This window comes from Euphorbia lathyris, chromosome 5 (assembly GCF_963576675.1).
Source record: "Euphorbia lathyris chromosome 5, ddEupLath1.1, whole genome shotgun sequence".
NCBI classification, from domain to species: Eukaryota; Viridiplantae; Streptophyta; class Magnoliopsida; order Malpighiales; family Euphorbiaceae; genus Euphorbia; species Euphorbia lathyris.
Window position 1 is genome coordinate 22,217,954 of NC_088914.1, and position 19,165 is coordinate 22,237,118.

Genomic DNA, 19,165 nt, shown 5'->3' on the forward strand with positions numbered 1-19,165 from the left:
CTCCTTGTGATTTTTTTATCTACGCCATAGTTGGATTCTCGGACAATGGAGGAACTTCGTAGTCCTCTTCAACAGCTTCCCAGAGATCATTAGCCTCCAGATGTGCTTCCATCCTTGCTGCCCAAATATGATAGCCTTCACCATTGAAAACAGGTGGTGCTAATGCAGTAAATGGAGTTTGTGACAAATCCATAAAGAAGAAGAGAAAAAAGAAATAATAACTAATTCACAAGTCCCTCAAGAAGAGAGCTCTGATACCATTTGTTGGAAAATGAATGAGATGATTTTATAACAACACAATTTGCTGTGGAAAGTATATTTACTATTGATATGATACTCAGTTTAAATACAGAAGAAACACAGTTATAGAATAACTGTGCAATAACCACTTCCTACAAATCAATGATTTAATAACCACTGCAACTGACTAAAATCATACAGATAAAAAATACAGGATAAGATAGCAGTTACTAAAGCATTAAATTTAACAGTAACAAGTTAGAAGATAGACAAATATACCATAACGCAACAATGCAATACTACAAGTATTAAAAGAAGAAAAATATTATTTGAGATGTTGAAAGCATTTCTGTATCATGTTTGCTAAGTCTTGAGTGCAAAAGAATAAAATAAACTCTCTAAAAATAATTGTCAGCCATATACCAATGACAAAGTTCAATCCTAAGAGTAGCTAATCTAGGGGCAAGTTGTTCAATGGACAAAGCATGTCCTTATTGGGCATCAAACATGTCAAAATCTGCAGAAGAAATAAGGGAGAACATAAAATGATTTAATATGCAATCAATAAACAATTCTACAAGTATTAAAAGAAGAAAAATATTACATGAGGTGTTGATAGAATTGCAGGATCATGGTTGGTAAATCTTGAATGCAAAAGAACAACCTTTCCAAAAGTAATTGTCAGTCATATGGCAATGACAAGTTTCAATCCTAGGAGCATATAATATAGGAGTAACTTGTTCAATGGATAAAGTATGCTCTCATTAGGCAGAAACTTCACATTTCAAAATGCCCAATTTCCATCAATAGACATGAACTTGTGATTTTACCCATTAGGAAGTATAATTTTATTACACCTGGTTAAATAAAATAAAATTTGTATTAACAAAAAATGCACTAGAACATCAGAATAGAGATCCTATATATATACAAACAAGTTCAAAATGTACACAAGCTACAAAGATCAGAATTGATACGTGGCAATCATGCATACCTTAAATATGTAGCATATCGGAATCATTCTTCCCATTTTCATTTGTCCTACACCTATTAAGCCACAACTGTAACAATAATGTTGAAAACCTGACAAGATGTTATTAGCTCATAAAAATGATTCCAATATAACATGAATTATATACAATAACAATGTTCCATGAAACTTCTTGTTTGTATTATATCAAGTATTAAAATCTTTGGTTACTAACACATAAATGTGCCATATGAACCTTGTTTGTCATGCTACCTAGGAAGTTATTGGAAATATTATCTGTTCAATTCTAACGACCATTCCTGAATCCACTCCCACTTCGTCTTACTTATGCTATTAAATATGGAAAAAGAAAAGAAAAAGTAAAGGGCATTACGAGGGGCATGCGTAGGCGAGCAGGCAACAATACAGCATCAGCAGCTTTTTGACACTCATACTGCTAATCATCTCTTCTGTTATTTCTATTCCCATGGTAATAGTAGGGGTAGGGGTAATAGGTTACACTTTGGGACATGGAACATATGCTCTTTAATAGGAAAATTAGCTGAAATTGTAGATGTTATGAAGAGGAGGAGAATAAATATAATGTGCCTACAAGAAACCAAGTGGGTTGGAGCCAAGGCTAGAGAGATAGCTCATTGGGGTTATAAACTGTGGTACTCGGGAAAAGATAAAGGTAGAAATGGAGTAGGTATTCTTATTGATAGGAAGTATATTGATGATGTAGTAGCGGTGTCTAGGAAGAGCGATAGGATTATGAGTGTTAAGCTTGTGATAGGAGATGAGGTTGTGAATGTCATAAGTGTTGGGGTTTAGTGTCCTATAGTCAATTGTTGCGGGATACAAACTTATTGTAAATGAATTGTTCTTTATATCATTTGTTTTAATGAGATATATGTTTTATAACTATATAAAGGCAATCCCTTTTAAGCACTGAATAAAGTCTAATAAAAGGAAATCCGTAAGTTTGTTTAAAGTGATTATAAAGTGTTCATACAAGCATGAAGTGAGACAAAACTTTATAATAAACTAATAAACTTAAAACCACCCCAAGTCAAGTGATATGTTTAGGATTGATATATCACGGTTGAGACTTGTATGTAACAGTGTCTTCTGTCCGACAGAAAGCTGATCTCACAAGCTTCATATATATAGATATCTGGACAGTTACATAGATCCGGTGAAATGTTGTTCATTAGGATTGGGGATCCGATTTGAGATAACAGGATGGGTAGATTCATCCTTGTCAACTGTTCATCTCATTGGTATTACTAGGTATAACTAATCCTCAGACTCAAAAGAATGTTAATTGGTCATCCTGAATTACTGAATGTGAGACTTTGATCCTGCGGTCCCACGATCCTTAACAGAGATGACTCTGGGGTGTGAACTGCAAAGGTTGGGTGTCATAGGAAGTAATGTCAGGGTAGTTATACATTGGATTGAGCATTTATCACTCCCAATTAATGGGAGATACATCCAAGGATCGCTTGTGGAAGACTCGACTCTAAACCCTTGCAAGGTGATAGCTTAAGAGTAGAAATACATATTTCACTTAACCTATCTTTTTGAGTTGACTCGGCCAAGAACAAGTAAAACGAACGTCTCGCTATATGTGACTTGACATTACCCATAGTCATAAGATTCAGTTCAAGGATGTAGTTGATAAAGGATCGTATTATACCGTAACTAATACGGAAGGGTTAACGACAGAATCAACCTGTCTTCTTAACGGACTCTAGGGGAATGATTACAGACTTGCCAATAACATACTCAGTACATCATTCCGTTATGCAAGGATTAAATATAATTCTTGAAGACATTAATTTAATAGTTGCATACGGCCAGAAGTAGTAAGAACCTAATGGATCACACATAAGACTTGGAACCAAAAGAGAGATGGATATGATTAATAGATGGAAGCCCAATTGAGCCCAGTAAGGCCCAAATATATGGAGGGGGGCGAAATTTGTATATAGAGATAAGGAATTGATTTTATTCCATTAATCCTAATTTGATTAGGATTATGAATTAAATTAATTAAGAGATAATTAAATTAGGAGTTTTAATTGGATTAATATACTCCTATTATTATCCAATTAGGTTATTTATTATTATCCTAAATATATTAGATATATAGTGAGATAATAATTAGGAATCCTTTTCCGAATTGGATTCCTATTAAGTAACCTATTCCTATCTAACTAGGGTTTAAATTCAAGCAACTATATATACCCCCTCCCATGTGAATTTCGACCAAGCCTAAAACCTCCCCCTATAGCGATTTTCGAAATTACTAATTAGAGAGAGAAAAAGAATTCCCATCCCCTAGTTCGTGGACAAGAATTCATACGGCATTCCACCGATTGATTAATCTTATTCATCCCTCTTTCTCTTTGATCTTGTGTTGGTTAATTAGAGGCAATCTATTTTGGTTGCATCTCATAAGGGTTGATTTCATCTTAACCTCTCCGTGTTAAACTTTGTGGTTGGAATCTCGGAGAAGAATTGTGGGCGCTTCTTTAACAACGATAGATTGTTCATCGAAAGGTATTCCTTCTTATCCCTCTTTATATGAAATAACGATTAACGGATCCTATGGTTAAGAGGAAATAGGCTAAAATTTTTATATTTCCGCTGCTATACCTTAGCCCTAATTTCCTTCAGTGGTATCAGAGCCATCGTTAAATCCGTTATTTCATATATGAAAATATAGAAGTTTTCAATAGGATTGAATAAATATTTATGGTTAGGATTAATTGACAAATAGTTTTGATTAATTAATTCTAAAGATAAATAAAGTTTTGATTAATTGTTAATTAAAACTGATTATGCTTATGTTTCTAATTTTTCGGTTGATAATCATTATAACAAAATCTATTAGTTTTATAGTTAGGTTGATAAAATTAGTTTTATTAATTCTAAATGATAAAACGGAAATCTATTGTAGTTTTTCCTATTTCTGAAAATCGTTTTAAAATTGTTTTAGAACTGATATATATACATATATATATATATATATATATATATATATATATATTTAATAAAAAAAAATATATGACGACAGCAGCCCGAGTCGCGCCTCACGGCGCGACTGGCCGCTGTCGCGCGGCTGCTGCGTGCCCTAAGGGCTGCTGCCAATCGGCAGCAGCCCGCCCTCGGGCCCGGCCCGATACCCACTTGATTTTAAATGGTTTAAAATCGTTTTGTATTAAATGTATATATATGTTTCAGAAATTAATAGTTTTCTGTTTTGATTATCGAATGAAAAATTCGTTTAAATGTTTGTTTTTACCAATATGTAAATCAAAGTGTTAAATGAATTGAAATCAAAATAATTGGGACGTGCATAATCAACGTTTTATATGGTTATATTAATCTAAGGATTAATATAAAGATACAAAACGATTAGAAGTAAAATTGGATGAAAGTTAATTTGACGAGTTAATGTGATTAACCTAAATATTACATAAGCCGGTTATGTAATCAACCAATTAAATTTATTTAATTGTGTCTATGCATGTTTGGAGTTATGGACATATTTGGACCCTCTTTTAGTCTTTTGGTATTTTTGAAATAGGGCCTGCGCGTCCTGCCTTTCTACTATCTATTGTAATTTCTCCTCTCATCTGATTCCCTTCAATTCAATTGAAGTTTTCTTATAGTAGTATAGAAATTAATATGTAATTTCAAGGCGCCATGGAGAAGACGGAGGACCTGAAGAGAAATATGTAATAGTTAGTATTTCCTTAGGTTTGGCCTTTTATTCCGTCTCTGGCTCGACGGAATAATTTAGATGATATGTCCATAACGCCAATGTATGTGAATGTATGTATGTCTGATGTATGCTAAAGCAAATCAAGACTAAGTTAGATTATGAGACTTAAATAAAATCCCTCGTTAAAAAGTTAAGTAAATAAGCAAGTTATTAAAATCGGTTGCCCCTCCCTAATATTATAATTCAGCCGGCAGTACTGGGGGCCTTTGGGTTGTTGAGCAAACTCAAGCTCGGGGTCTTATGGTAACACCTGAATTATCGAAAGTCATTCTTTCATGAATATGGGGTAATACTTAAATTAGATTATGATAATTGGATGAGCAAACTCATGTTGTCATAAACTAATGGGCAATATGGTTGGGATTAATGTGAATATCATATTAGTTACTAATGTGGTTAGTAACCCAATAACCTAGGAGTCACATTCAAGATGTGATTGATTACATGAATCTATCTAACAAATGAGACTAGCTTGTTGAGCAAACTCAAGGAGAAATCTCAGGAGTTAGGATCCTAGCTCACTAAAGGATTTGTGAAATTCTTCGAATTAATATGGAGGGCTATTAATTTGGCAAAATAGTGGGAGCAATCTGAAATAAATTAAAAGGCCTATAATTTTAGATTGATATACTTTAAAGCAAATGAATAACATACGTTTACTCTTTCTCACTCTCAGTTTAATTAAACACTCTTAAAATCATGACTAACACCAATCTGCAAAATACATTTACCGATAACAAATTGAATGGTTCAAACTTCACCGACTGGTTTCGTAACCTCAAAATTGTTTTGAAGTTCGAGAAAATTGGGTATGTACTTGATACATCGATACCCCCTGTCCCTGAAGATGATGCTCCCATCGAGGAAATTGATGCTTATCAGAAGCACCAGGCTGATGATGATCATGCCGCTTGCATCATACTTGCATCGATGACATCGAAATTACAAAGGCAACATGACGAGATGAATGCCTATTCCATCATCATGCACCTAAAGGAATTGTTTGGGAAACAAACCAGGTGCGAACGCTACGAGATATCAAAATTGTTATATCGTTGCAGGATGCAAGAGGGCACATCTGTCATGACACATTGTGTCAAGATGATAGGCTATATTACCAAACTTTCTAGTATTGGATTTGTGATGGACAACGAATTAAGTACCGACTTGGTTCTTCAGTCCCTCCCAGAGAGTTATTCACAGTTCATCATGAACTACCAAATGAATGACTTGCAAACCTCTCTTGAAGAGCTTGCAAACATGCTCAAATCAGTTGAGCCCAATATGAAGAAAGACAAGGCCATACCGGCTCTTGTAATCGAGGGATCGAAGAAAAGGAAAGGGAATTTTCCCAATCCTAAACATCCCAAAAAAGGTAAGAGAGATGTGTCCAAGGGAAAGGAAGTGAAGAAGCCCAAAGGAGAATGCCACTTCTGTGGTAAAAACGGGCATTGGAAGAGAAACTGCAAGGAGTATCTAGCCACCCTCAAGAAGGGAAAAGGCGGTGCTTCTACGTCTGGTATGTTCTATATTGAAATAAATACGGTTTCATTGTCTGAATCTTGGGTACTTGATACCGGATGTGAATCTCATATTTGTACAAATATGCAGGAGCTAAAACAGACTAAGGAACTAAAGAAAGGAAGCATAAACTTGCGAGTGGGAAATGGAGCAAGAGTTGCCGCCCTCGCAATTGGAGATTATGTTTTACTTTTGCCCTCTGGGCTTGTAATAGAATTAAGGAATTGTTTATACGTTCCTGAGATGTCTCGTAACATTATTTCTATTAGCCGTCTCGTTGACGACGGTTTTCATATTTCAATAAAGAACAATAGTTACAATTTTTATAAAGATTCGATCTTTTATTTTTCAGGAATATCACAAAATGGGATTTATGTGTTAGATGATAAAACTCCTGTTTTTGCAATTGATACCAAAAGACATAAGCTAGATAATTCAACTTACTTGTGGCATTGTCGTTTAGGCCATATAAACAAGAGACGCATGCTAAAGCTACATTCAGATGGGCTTATAGATCCAATCGATTCTGAATCATTGGAAACATGCGAATCATGTTTAAAAGGTAAAATGACAAAGACACCCTTTAGCAATAAAGGTGAGCGTGTATCAGACACTCTAGGACTCATTCATTCAGATGTATGTGGTCCTATGTTAGTCCAAGCAAGAGGAGGATTCAGATACTTCATTAGCTTCATAGATGATCATACTCGCTATGGTTATATCTACTTGATGAGGCACAAATCAGAAGCCTTTGACAAGTTCAAATGCTTCAAGAATGAAGTGGAAAATCAATTAGGAAAGAAAATAAAAAAAATTTGATCTGATCGAGGTGGAGAATATCTTTCTGATGATTTTCTGAATTATCTAACTGAATGTGGGATATTCTCACAATGGACACCTCCATATACACCACAACACAATGGTGTATCCGAGAGGAGAAACCGTACCCTATTAGATATGGTACGATCTATGATGAGCATGGCCTTACTTCCAAAGACGTTCTGGGGCTATGCCTTAGAAACTGCCCTCTTCACCCTGAACCGAGTACCAACTAAATCCGCTGTTTCCACACCATATGAATTGTTCATTGGTAAGAAACCCGTGTTCTCGTTCATGAGAGTATGGGGTTGTTCAGCATATGTCAAACGCGTTGCGTCCGACAAATTAGATTCTAAATCTGATAAATGTTTCTTCATTGGATATCCCAGGAAAACCATAGAGTATTACTTCTATCATCCAGATGATCAGAAAGTAATAGTATCCAAACACGCAACCTTCTTAGAGAAAGAGTTTCTCGAAGAAACACAAAAGGGAAGCGTGATTGAACTCGACGAAGTTCAAGAGGAAGAAACAACGATTGAAACAACAGAAGCGATTGAGGTACCCGAAGACGTCCCATTAGATGAGACTCCAGTGGCACCTATTCGTAGATCACAAAGAGTTCGTGAACTCCCAGTTAGATATGGTTTTCTAGTGGGAGATGATGACGAGGTTCCCGTGTTAGACGACGAACCCGAAAACTACGAAGAGGCTCTTACTAGTCCAGATTCTAAAGCATGGCTTGAGGCCATGGATTCTGAAATGGATTCCATGTATACTAACCAAGTTTGGACTTTGGTTGATCCACCCGAAGGGATAAAACCCATTGGGTGCAGGTGGATCTTCAAAAAGAAGACTGACATGGATGGAAAGGTTAGCACCTACAAGGCTAGGTTGGTAGCGAAGGGATATCGTCAGAAATAAGGTGTTGATTATGACGAAACCTTCTCTCCTGTTGTTATGTCCAAATCAATCAGAATCATGCTTGCAATTGCCGCTCATTTTGATTATGAGATTTGGCAAATGGATGTGAAAACAGCTTTCCTAAATGGAAATCTGCTTGAGGATGTATACATGATGCAGCCTGAAGGTTTCATATCAAAGGATGCAAATAAAGTTTGCAAACTTCAGAGATCCATTTATGGACTCAAGCAAGCATCTAGAAGCTAGAACAAGCGTTTTGACGAAACCATAAAACAATTTGGTTTCGAACAAAATTGCGAAGAAGCTTGCATTTACAAGAAAGCAAGTGGGAGGTCTATAGCATTTCTCATACTATATGTGGACGATATACTGTTAATGGGAAATGACATTCCTCTATTACAATCGGTGAAAGTTGGTTATCTGGTAACTTCTCAATGAAAGACCTTGGTGAAGCAGCCTATATACTTGGTATAAAGATCTACAGAGATAGATCGCGTAGACTGCTTGGTCTTTCACAGGCTACATACATTGAAAAGGTGCTAAATCGGTTTAGCATGCTTGAATCGAAACGAGGTAACTTACCCATGGTACATGGAGTAAAGTTAAACAATCATCAATGTCCTAAAACTGATGATGACAAACGACGCATGGCTGTAGTCCCGTACGCCAGCGCGATCGGTTCGATTATGTATGCTATGCTATGCACTAGACCTGACGTAGCGTTCGCGTTATCTGTAACGAGTCGTTACCAAAGGAATCCGGGAGACGAGCATTGGATTGCCGTCAAGAACATTCTTAAGTACTTGAGAAGGACTAAAGATATGTTCCTAGTGTACGGAGAAGGAGATCTGAAAATACAAGGATTTTCAGACGCTAGTCATCTCACAGATGAGAATGATTTTAAATCCCAATCAGGATACCAGTTTATCCTAAATGGGGGCGCGGTCAGTTGGAAAAGTTCCAAGCAGGGAAGCGTAGCTTTCTCTACGACCGAGTCAGAGTACATCGCTGCTGCGGAAGCGGCAAAGGAAGCAGTTTGGATTAGAAAGTTCATTACAGAACTAGGTGTAGTGCCTGACATTGTCAATCCCATTACTCTGTGTTGTGATAACAATGGAGCCATTGCGCAAGCAAAGGAACCACGGTCTCATAATGCATCCAAGCACTACCTAAAGCGATACCACATCATAAGAGAGATTGTGGCTAGAGGAGATGTGAGAATAGAAAGAGTACCTACAGAGGACAACGTTGCAGATCCGTTGACAAAACCTTTAACCCAAAAAGTACATGATCGTCATTTAACTTCTACTGGGATAAGTTTTAGAAACAATTGGCTTTAGTCCAAGTGGGAGTATGTTGGGGTTTAGTGTCCTATAGTCAATTGTTGCGGGATACAAACTTATTGTAAATGAATTGTTCTTTATATCATTTGTTTTAATGAGATATATGTTTTATAACTATATAAAGGCAATCCTTTTTAAGCACTGAATAAAGTCTAATAAAAGGAAATCCGTAAGTTTGTTTAAAGTGATTATAAAGTGTTCATACAAGCATGAAGTGAGACAAAACTTTATAATAAACTAATAAACTTAAAACCACCCCAAGTCAAGTGATATGTTTAGGATTGATATATCACGGTTGAGACTTGTATGTAACAATGTCTTATGTCCGACAGAAAGCTGATCTCACAAGCTTCATATATATAGATATCTGGACAGTTACATAGATCCGGTGAAACGTTGTTCATTAGGATTGGGGATCCGATTTGAGATAACAGGATGGGTAGATTCATCCTTGTCAACTGTTCATCTCATTGGTATTACTAGGTATAACTAATCCTCAGACTCAAAAGAATGTTAATTGGTCATCCTGAATTACTGAATGTGAGACTTTGATCCTGCAGTCCCACGATCCTTAACAGAGATGACTCTGGGGTGTGAACCGCAAAGGTTGGGTGTCACAGGAAGTAATGTCAGGGTAGTTATACATTGGATTGAGCATTTATCACTCCCGATTAATGGGAGATACATCCAAAGATCGCTTGTGGAAGACTCGACTCTAAACCCTTACAAGGTGATAACTTAAGAGTAGAAATACAGATTTCACTTAACCTATCTTTTTGAGTTGACTCGGCCAAGAACAAGTAAAACGAACGTCTCGCTATATGTGACTTGACATTACCCATAGTCATAAGATTCAGTTCAAGAATGTAGTTGATAAAGGATCGTATTATACCGTAACTAATACGGAAGGGTTAACGACAGAATCAACCTGTCTTCTTAACGGACTCTAGGGGAATGATTACAGACTTGCCAATAACATACTCAGTACATCATTCCGTTATGCAAGGATTAAATATAATTCTTGAAGAAATTAATTTAATAGTTGCATACGGCTAGAAGTAGTAAGAACCTAATGGATCACACATAAGACTTGGAACCAAAAGAAAGATGGATATGATTAATAGATGGAAGCCCAATTGAGCCCAGTAAGGCCCAAATATATGGAGGGGGGCGAAATTTGTATATAGAGATAAGGAATTGATTTTATTCCATTAATCCTAATTTGATTAGGATTATGAATTAAATTAATTAAGAGATAATTAAATTAGGAGTTTTAATTGGATTAATATACTCCTATTATTATCCAATTAGGTTATTTATTATTATCCTAAATATATTAGATATATAGTGAGATAATAATTAGGAATCCTTTTCCGAATTAGATTCCTATTAAGTAACCTATTCCTATCTAACTAGGGTTTAGATTCAAGCAACTATATATACCCCCTCCCATGTGAATTTCGACCAAGCCTAAAACCTCCCCCTATAGTGATTTTCGAAATTACTAATTAGAGAGAGAAAAAGAATTCCCATCCCCTAGTTCGTGGACAAGAATTCATACGGCATTCCATCGATTGATTAATCTTATTCATCCCTCTTTCTCTTTGATCTTGTGTTGGTTAATTAGAGGCAATCTATTTTGGTTGCATCTCATAAGGGTTGATTTCATCTTAACCTCTCCGTGTTAAACTTTGTGGTTGGAATCTCGGAGAAGAATTGTGGGCGCTTCTTTAACAACGGTAGATTGTTCATCGAAAGGTATTCCTTCTTATCCCTCTTTATATGAAATAACGATTAACGGATCATATGGTTAAAAGGAAATAGGCTAAAATTTTTATATTTTCGCTGCTATACCTTAGCCCTAATTTCCTTCAATAAGTGCATATGCGCCACAAATAGGATTAGATGTCTCTATAAGACAAGCTTTTTGGGAGGACTTGGAGGAACTGGTGCAACAGGTTCCTAGCGATGAAAAGATGGTACTAGGTGGTGATTTCAATGGACACGTAAGTTCTAGGCGAGATGGGCTTGAGAGTGTTCATGGAGGGTATGGTTTTGGAGATAAAAATGAAGCAGGAAATGATATCTTGGAATTCGCATCAGCCTATGACTTGAGTATCATGAACACATGGTTTATGAAAAGAACATCCCACTTAGTGACTTATCAGAGTGGCGGTAATGCGAGCCAAATTGATTTCTTCCTAGTAAGGAGTGCTTGGAGAAAGAGTTATATTGATTGTAAGGTGATCCTTGGTGAGAGTACGACAACCCAACATAGAGTAGTGGTGCTTGATTTTCGAAGTAGGAGATGTATGAGAAAACGAACACCACAAGTGGAGACTAAGATTAAGTGGTGGAAACTGCAAGGGGAGAATCAACAAAAATTTGTGGATGAGATGGCCAAAAAAGATATCTGGACATGTAATATGGATTTAGATATAGATTCGATATGGACTAAGATCACTACACCATAGATTGCCTATAGCAACCAATTTTCAAAAATCGTTACCGTAAATCGTTGCATTAACTAGCATTATCAAATTTCTTTCTATTGCTCATATTTGTCTAAGTCAAATGCAACGATTATCAACGAAGTGTTGCCTTTGATGTATTTGTAATTGTTTAATTGAACTAAGGCAACGATAATATGACATTTACGACATACCGTTGCCTTGATTAACTTGATAATTAGATAAAGCAACGATGTACCATGTAAAAATACTATTCCATCGTTGCATTTAGTAAAAATACAATCAGTATACCTAATTTAATTTGATAAATTTAATTTCAACAATTGTTAATTAAGGATTCAATATATAGTTTGTAAATAATAACATGTATTGACTAAAAACAGTGTAAAGTAGTATAATAATATTTCTTAGGTAGTAATAGAAAAAAAACTAGGGATAAGATGCAAAAAATATCATAACGTTTATAGCCAGGAGCAATTTTACACATAACGTTTAAAATGATGCAATTTTACTCCTAACGTTGGCAGATAAGAGCAATTTTACCCCTAACATTGACAAGTTTGGTCAGTAAAACACAAATATTTTGTTTCTTATTCTACATAAATTGCATATCAATTTGTTTCAAAAAAGATTTCATATTTTTGTGATTTAATAATAGAATTAGAGTTTAATATTTATTAATTCGGCCAAATATTTTGAATTTTATTGTCCAACTCGTAAAATAGACAATATTTTTTTTTATTTTTTTCACGTCTAATCATATGTTTATGACATGTCTCTAATGAGTGATAAAATGACTCGTATGCGAAGTGTAGATGACAAGATTCATGACCGAGAAGACAGGCATGTTGATGAATTATTTTTAAAATTGACCCAACTTTCCAACGTTAAGAGTAAAATTGCACAATTTTAAACGTTATGGTTACTTTTTTATACTTTATTTTAAATTATATTCCGATTAATTAATATATTAAGAATTTGATCAATTTAGTATATTTTGAATTTGATCAAATTAATTAAGAATTAATAAAAAATAATATATATACTTCCCACTAAACAATCCTATCAAATTAATATTTCTATTTGTCACTATTATTTTCAACAAAAGTTTTCAATTCCCCCCATTAATTTTCACTTCCCTCCATTAATTTTGAACTAGACACTTTTCCCTCTCTCACTGTAAACTCACTTAGAATACCGTCTTTTCCCTTTCTCTCTCACACTTGTGCGATTTTCACTTTCCCTTTCTCTCAAGAAAACCGAGTTCTCCTTTGCCCCATTTTCTGTGATTTTCCATTGTGGATTACTAAACCCAGCCATGAATTCCCACCCCTAACCCCATGAAAAGACCAAACTACCCTTTACCCAAAATTTGAAAAAACACAAAACCTCTCAAATACCCTATACACTCTTTGATCAAATCCGGACTAATTTGTGAACCAAAATATGGAGTGTAACAACAATCGTAAAGGGAAAGCGAAAATAATAAGATTTACCGTTTTTGTTTTTTGATTTAAGCTTAAAAATTGAATCTGTGGGTGATTTTTTAAAAACGCCGGAATCGCAGTCCGGCGTATGAACATCACGCCCGACCTACGGTTCCGGCGTATGAATATCACGCCCGACCTGTGGTTCGGGCGTGAGGCTATCACGCCCGACCTATGGTTCGGGCGTGATGTTCATACGCCCGCACCATAGGTCGGGCGTGATGTTCATACGCCCGACCTATGGTTCGGGCGTGATGTTCATACGTCCGAGGGGTTTTAATTAATTTAATTAATTTTTTGTAATTTTTAGTTTGTTTAATTTAGTTTAGCTAAATTTTTATGTTGTAAATTTTAGTTGTTGTAAATTTTATTTTGTTTAATTTTTTTTTTTTTTTTTTTTTTTTTGGTTAAACCATCCGGTACTCCGAACCACATTGGGCCGACTAATCCGGATTCGGGGCGGGTCCAAGGATTACGGTATTTAAACCCCTCCCAATCGCCGTTGTGGGGGATCGATCCTGAGACCTCCCTACCAAGCGCAGTTTATTTTGTTTAATTTAGTTTAACTAAATCTTTATTTTGTTAATTTTAGTTAAATTTTTATTTTGTTAATTTAGGTATTTACGGGTTAAATTCAATAGCGGACTAATTTTTTTACGGGTTTAATTCAACAGCGGACTAATTTTTTTACGTAACAGGTATTTACGGATTTAATTCAATAGCGGACTAGCTATTTTTTTTGCTCTCCCGACACACGGGCGTGTGCCTATCACGCCTCACCTTGTGGTCGGGCGTGATAGCCCCACGTCTCACCGTTTGGTCGGGCGTGTAGCGATCACGTCCTACCACACGGTGAGGCGTGGGGCTATCATGCCCGACCACAAGGTGAGGCGTGATAGGCACACGCCCGAGTGTCGGGAGAGCAAAAAAAAATAGCTTTTTCCTCCCAAAACCCATGAAAGGGTATTTTTGTCCTTTCACGGGGCTAGGGGTGGGAATTTGGGGCTGGGTTTAACAATACCCTTTTCCATTTCTCAACAAAAACGATTTCTCCTTGGCCCTAGTTTTTGCGGCTAGTTAAAAGTTTTAAGGTCTGCTTCACTTTTAGATCGCTGATTAGAGAATCCATGGAGTCTAGGGTTCTATGCTGGAGTACTCACCAAAAAACGATTTTAGGCCTTTTAAAAGGCTTAAGATCTAACTCTGCCATTGTCATCCACACGTTGAAGGCTCGCCAGATTCTAATCAGGTAACCTCTCATTCTTCTGTCATCTTTCAAAATTTTCCTCTTATGCTGCTCTCTACCATTTGTTTCTCTCTGTTTAAGACTTTATTCAACTTTTGTATTTTTAATTGATGCATGGTAGATGATAAGCCACAGAAATCAATCGGTTGGGAGTCTGACTCTGGAGTCTGGCTATCTAAAAGCGACTAACCGGAGACTAAGCTTTTAAGGAGGAAGAGTTTATATTTAATTTATGTGTTATGCATATGGGTTTCTATTTAATATTGATTAGATATGTTAATTTATGGTGTTTGATCTTCTTTTGATTGTGGAATTTACCAGCTTTTAATGGTAATATTAAATCTTATCTTCTTGGAGTAATCAGGACGGAATCCTAGACAGGAACTGTGTATTTACTGAAATTATAAGACTAACTACTTCAGGAGGCAAGTGAAAGGGATCCATTTTCTCTAGTTTTAGTTAGAATTATAATGGTAATAACTTGCTTAAGCCACAAAGAAGGCTGATCATTGGTTAGAACAGAAAGAATGAAGGAAACATTGCTTTTTGAATTTGGGGATTTTGTGAGAATTTGCTGTAACTTGGTAAGTAAGCATAGTTTTATGGACAAAAGGTTGTGAAGCACAATCATTAGTGGATCTTTGTAAATCAGTTGGGAAATTGGATGGGGTAGAATGAGAGTATCAAAGGTAAATTTGATGAGGTAAGTGCAGTACATAATATGGACCACTTTCATTGTTCATTATTTCCCAGTAAAGGTAATATGAACTTAGTTTAATCATAACAAGACCTGTTTATATAATAATCTTTTGATTGTCAAGTTAAAACAAATAAGAATAATTATTGATTGCATTGTCATCATTTATTTATATATAAGATTCTTGGTTGCTAAATCCTTCTACAAATGATCGAATTTCATATCATGATAAAATTAATTATGATCGAATTTCTCTCGTTCACTCTTTGACAGGGGTGCAGAAATTATTTTGAACCAAACTCCGATGATTAACCAGGACTCTAGTCCCGACTAGCCTCCTAGTTCTAGGAAGGAATCAGTTGTGAAATTGGTTGGCAGGTAAGATTGTTTATGGGGCTACTATCATAATTATCGCGCACATTTTGCAGTTCTACAATAAGAAGTTCCATGAGAATAGGGAATTTTTGATCGATTGCATTCAATGAAATTGAATTAACTATGATGTTATTTCGAATTATGAATTTGAGTGATAGTTTCTTTTAATGTTAGGGAATAACATTGACTATAAGTTCAATTAGCCCTCTAACTTGTAATTGAGAACCAATATAATCTGAAGCTATGTATTTTTACTTTAGACTCCCCACGTTTTGATGGATCTCATCAGTCAGTAGCCCTTTAGTTCTTCTGACTGGTTGTAGCATATTTGAGTATCATTTTTTTTTTGTAAGAACTGGACTTACCCTGATAGCCTTTTATCTAAGTATTTTCAGAGCAAATATCCTTGGTTATGACCAGTTCTTATCTTGGATGCATATATTAACTTTGTAGGTCAGTCAGGCACGCATGTTTCTGTCTTATTTACCTCTGCACTACACATATTTGTAGTTTATAGACCTAAATTCTCATTTATTATTCCACTAACTTTAATCAACCTGCAATTGGATCCAACTTAAATAGTATTTCTCTTTTGGTTCATAAAAATTATTTTTGTTATCAAATAAAACATGTTAGATCATTTTCTTTCTAGACTTATTACTTTTAATGTGGGGGCTTATATATAAAATTGGTATCACTTTCTAACTCTTTTGGTCCTAATGATTTAATTTTCTGTTAAAATGCCCTTTAATAATCTTTTTTGGCATTTAAAGCATTCATGTCGTATCTATTATCGGGTTAGTGTCGATTTAACGGTGAAAATTATCATATTCATGTGGTGTCAATTATGGGGGGTTGCGTCTATTTAGTGGTGGCATTATCCTATTCGTGTCGTGTCAATTATCATAATTTGCTAATAGCTTGGGAGAATGCATTATGACATTCCTTTAATTAAAATTTTATCTTGTTAATTTCAGATGAAATGTAAAGTGGGTGATCAAATTTTCAATTAATGTTAACGTGTAGAGTTAGATTGTTAATTTTGTTAATTGTTTTGGTTATGTTGAAGAAGTAATGTCTGTTAAGTGGGTACCATTCATTAAGTATATGCCATTATTATTTACTACTACATCTCATTATATCCCATTTTCATTGCTTAACATTTTTATACTTTAATATTTATTACAAAATTATGTTATATTATAAGTGATCATGTTTGGGCTACTGATGTGGATTATAAAGTTGAAATACAATTTCAGTCTCCAAGTTTCTTAAAGACATAGAAGGCACATTAGTGCATCTCTTGTTTGTTATTGGTAAAATATAATTATGTAATATCGACTCTAGTTTATGATTAGTCATCATCATTTTGCATTCATCATGCTCGTATCTACTCCAGCTGTGTTAATCAGATTATACTGAGTTAAAATTGAAATATCTCTATTTTTCCTTGAATGTTCGTCTCAACAGATGCACCAATGTGAAATAGAGGTTTAGAGTTTCCTTAATAACTTTAGTATTAGGTTCTAGCCTTTTTCTTTCCCATGGACATTGATTACCTAAAGTGACATATAGCTAAGTTTCTTAAAGACATTGAAGGCACATTTATTAGATTCATTGTCTTATTTTTTGTGATTTTGCTTAGGACGAGTCTCACGTTTGCTTGATCCAACTCTTTACGATTTTCCATAGTTGTCCATGGTTCAGACTCTGTAAGGATAAAATTTTTCACTATTTACATTTTGAAATTACAGATGTTAGAGATGTCATACGTTAATTCTCATGATCTAAACATACTTCTTAGGCATTCATTCCTTAGTATCAATTCTTGATATGTTATGATGAGATGATGAGAAAATGACTTGGTAGAAATGTAAAACATACTTCTTAGGTTCATTATTTAGTATCAATTCTCATGATCTAAACATATTTCTTAGGCATTCATTTCTTTCCGCACTCTATTTTAGTTAATTATTTTTTTTTGTTCAACTGTCTGCACTATTTTATATCTTGTTTGATATTACCGTCTGTTTTCTTGTGCCCATAACATGCTTTATTATCTTATGAATTATATGGTACATTAATATGATTCTCTGATTATATTAATATGTTATTTGTCATTTTTAACTTTAATTCAGTTTGCATTTTGTTTATTTGGTTGTCTTCTGTTTGTTTTCATGTTTTGATTCTACAATCGAGGATTGAAGAGTTGTTATCTGCAGGGGGGAAACATTTAGCAGATTGATGAAATACTCGGAGGCTCATAATCTCATGGTCGTGTATGGCTAGTTGGTAGGACAGCCCCCATGAAGAAAAAAAAATGTTATAGGATCGAATCTTCCGCTGCTACGAGTAAGAGCCCAATGTCTGAAGATGTAATGGAGCAATTCAAAATGGAAATCATATAGGAAATCAGAAACGAAGAAGTGAAGAATGAGACTAGAGAGGAAGTGAAGAATGAACTATCAGCTCATCTTGAATTTCTGGTCAAAAGTTGAGCTTTATGAACCCATCACTTAATCTAAATCTGGATGGTATTTTTTCTACAGGTGGTTCGAATGAACGAGACGACAGACTTATTTATGGTTCTGATGATACTTTAGGATTTGGGATTTTTATTATTTAGGTACTGTTGGATGTTGATATTTAGGTACTTTTGGATTTTGTTGCTTGTGGATGTTTATTTAAATAGACGTTCCCTTTTGGATTATAAATATGATCGTCGCTTTTATTCTACAACATCGTTGCCTTATTTTTTAACATTGTAGCTGCTTTAGTAAACTAAAATTGTTGACTTAAGTTACAAAGCATTGCATTTAATAGAAAAATTATCTCTATTGATTAATTTCGTTGCCTATTTTATAAAAACTATATTGCTTTTGCTAACGAAAAATGTTGATTTAGAACAATGATTGTTGCCTTTGCCAAATAAAATTGTTGCATTTGTATAACAAAAGGTGTTGCTATTATTTAAAAAACTGTTGCCTCTACTATAAAATATCGTTGCTTTAGGACCTGAAATAATGTTGCCTATACGATTAAACCATTGCCTTTAGTTTGAAATAGTGTTGCCAAAACTTACTAAGGCAACGATTAATGAATGTAAAATCATTGCTTTAAGGTTCTTGTTTCGTTGCCTTTTATTGTATCCTTCGACCGTTGCACTAGATGAAAACATAAGCAACAATTCTTCATTGTTGCATTAGAGTATATTTTCGTTGCCTTTGAGAGCAAAAGCAACCGTGAATTAACCAACGAAAATATATTGACCAAAAT

General features: G+C 35.0%; 1 long non-coding RNA gene across 2 annotated transcripts; it reads left to right on the top strand.

Annotated features, from left to right (window-relative positions):
- The first annotated feature begins 14,629 nt into the window (after window positions 1-14,629).
- Window positions 14,630-18,552, top strand: LOC136231117 (uncharacterized). Of its 2 annotated transcripts, none has more exons than XR_010689685.1 (3): window positions 14,630-14,820; window positions 14,939-15,892; window positions 18,112-18,552. It is a non-coding gene; the product is annotated as an uncharacterized lncRNA (long non-coding RNA). The 2 variants fall into 2 exon arrangements; XR_010689686.1 differs by having other exon boundaries at window positions 15,788-15,892.
- Window positions 18,553-19,165: the final 613 nt, after the last annotated feature.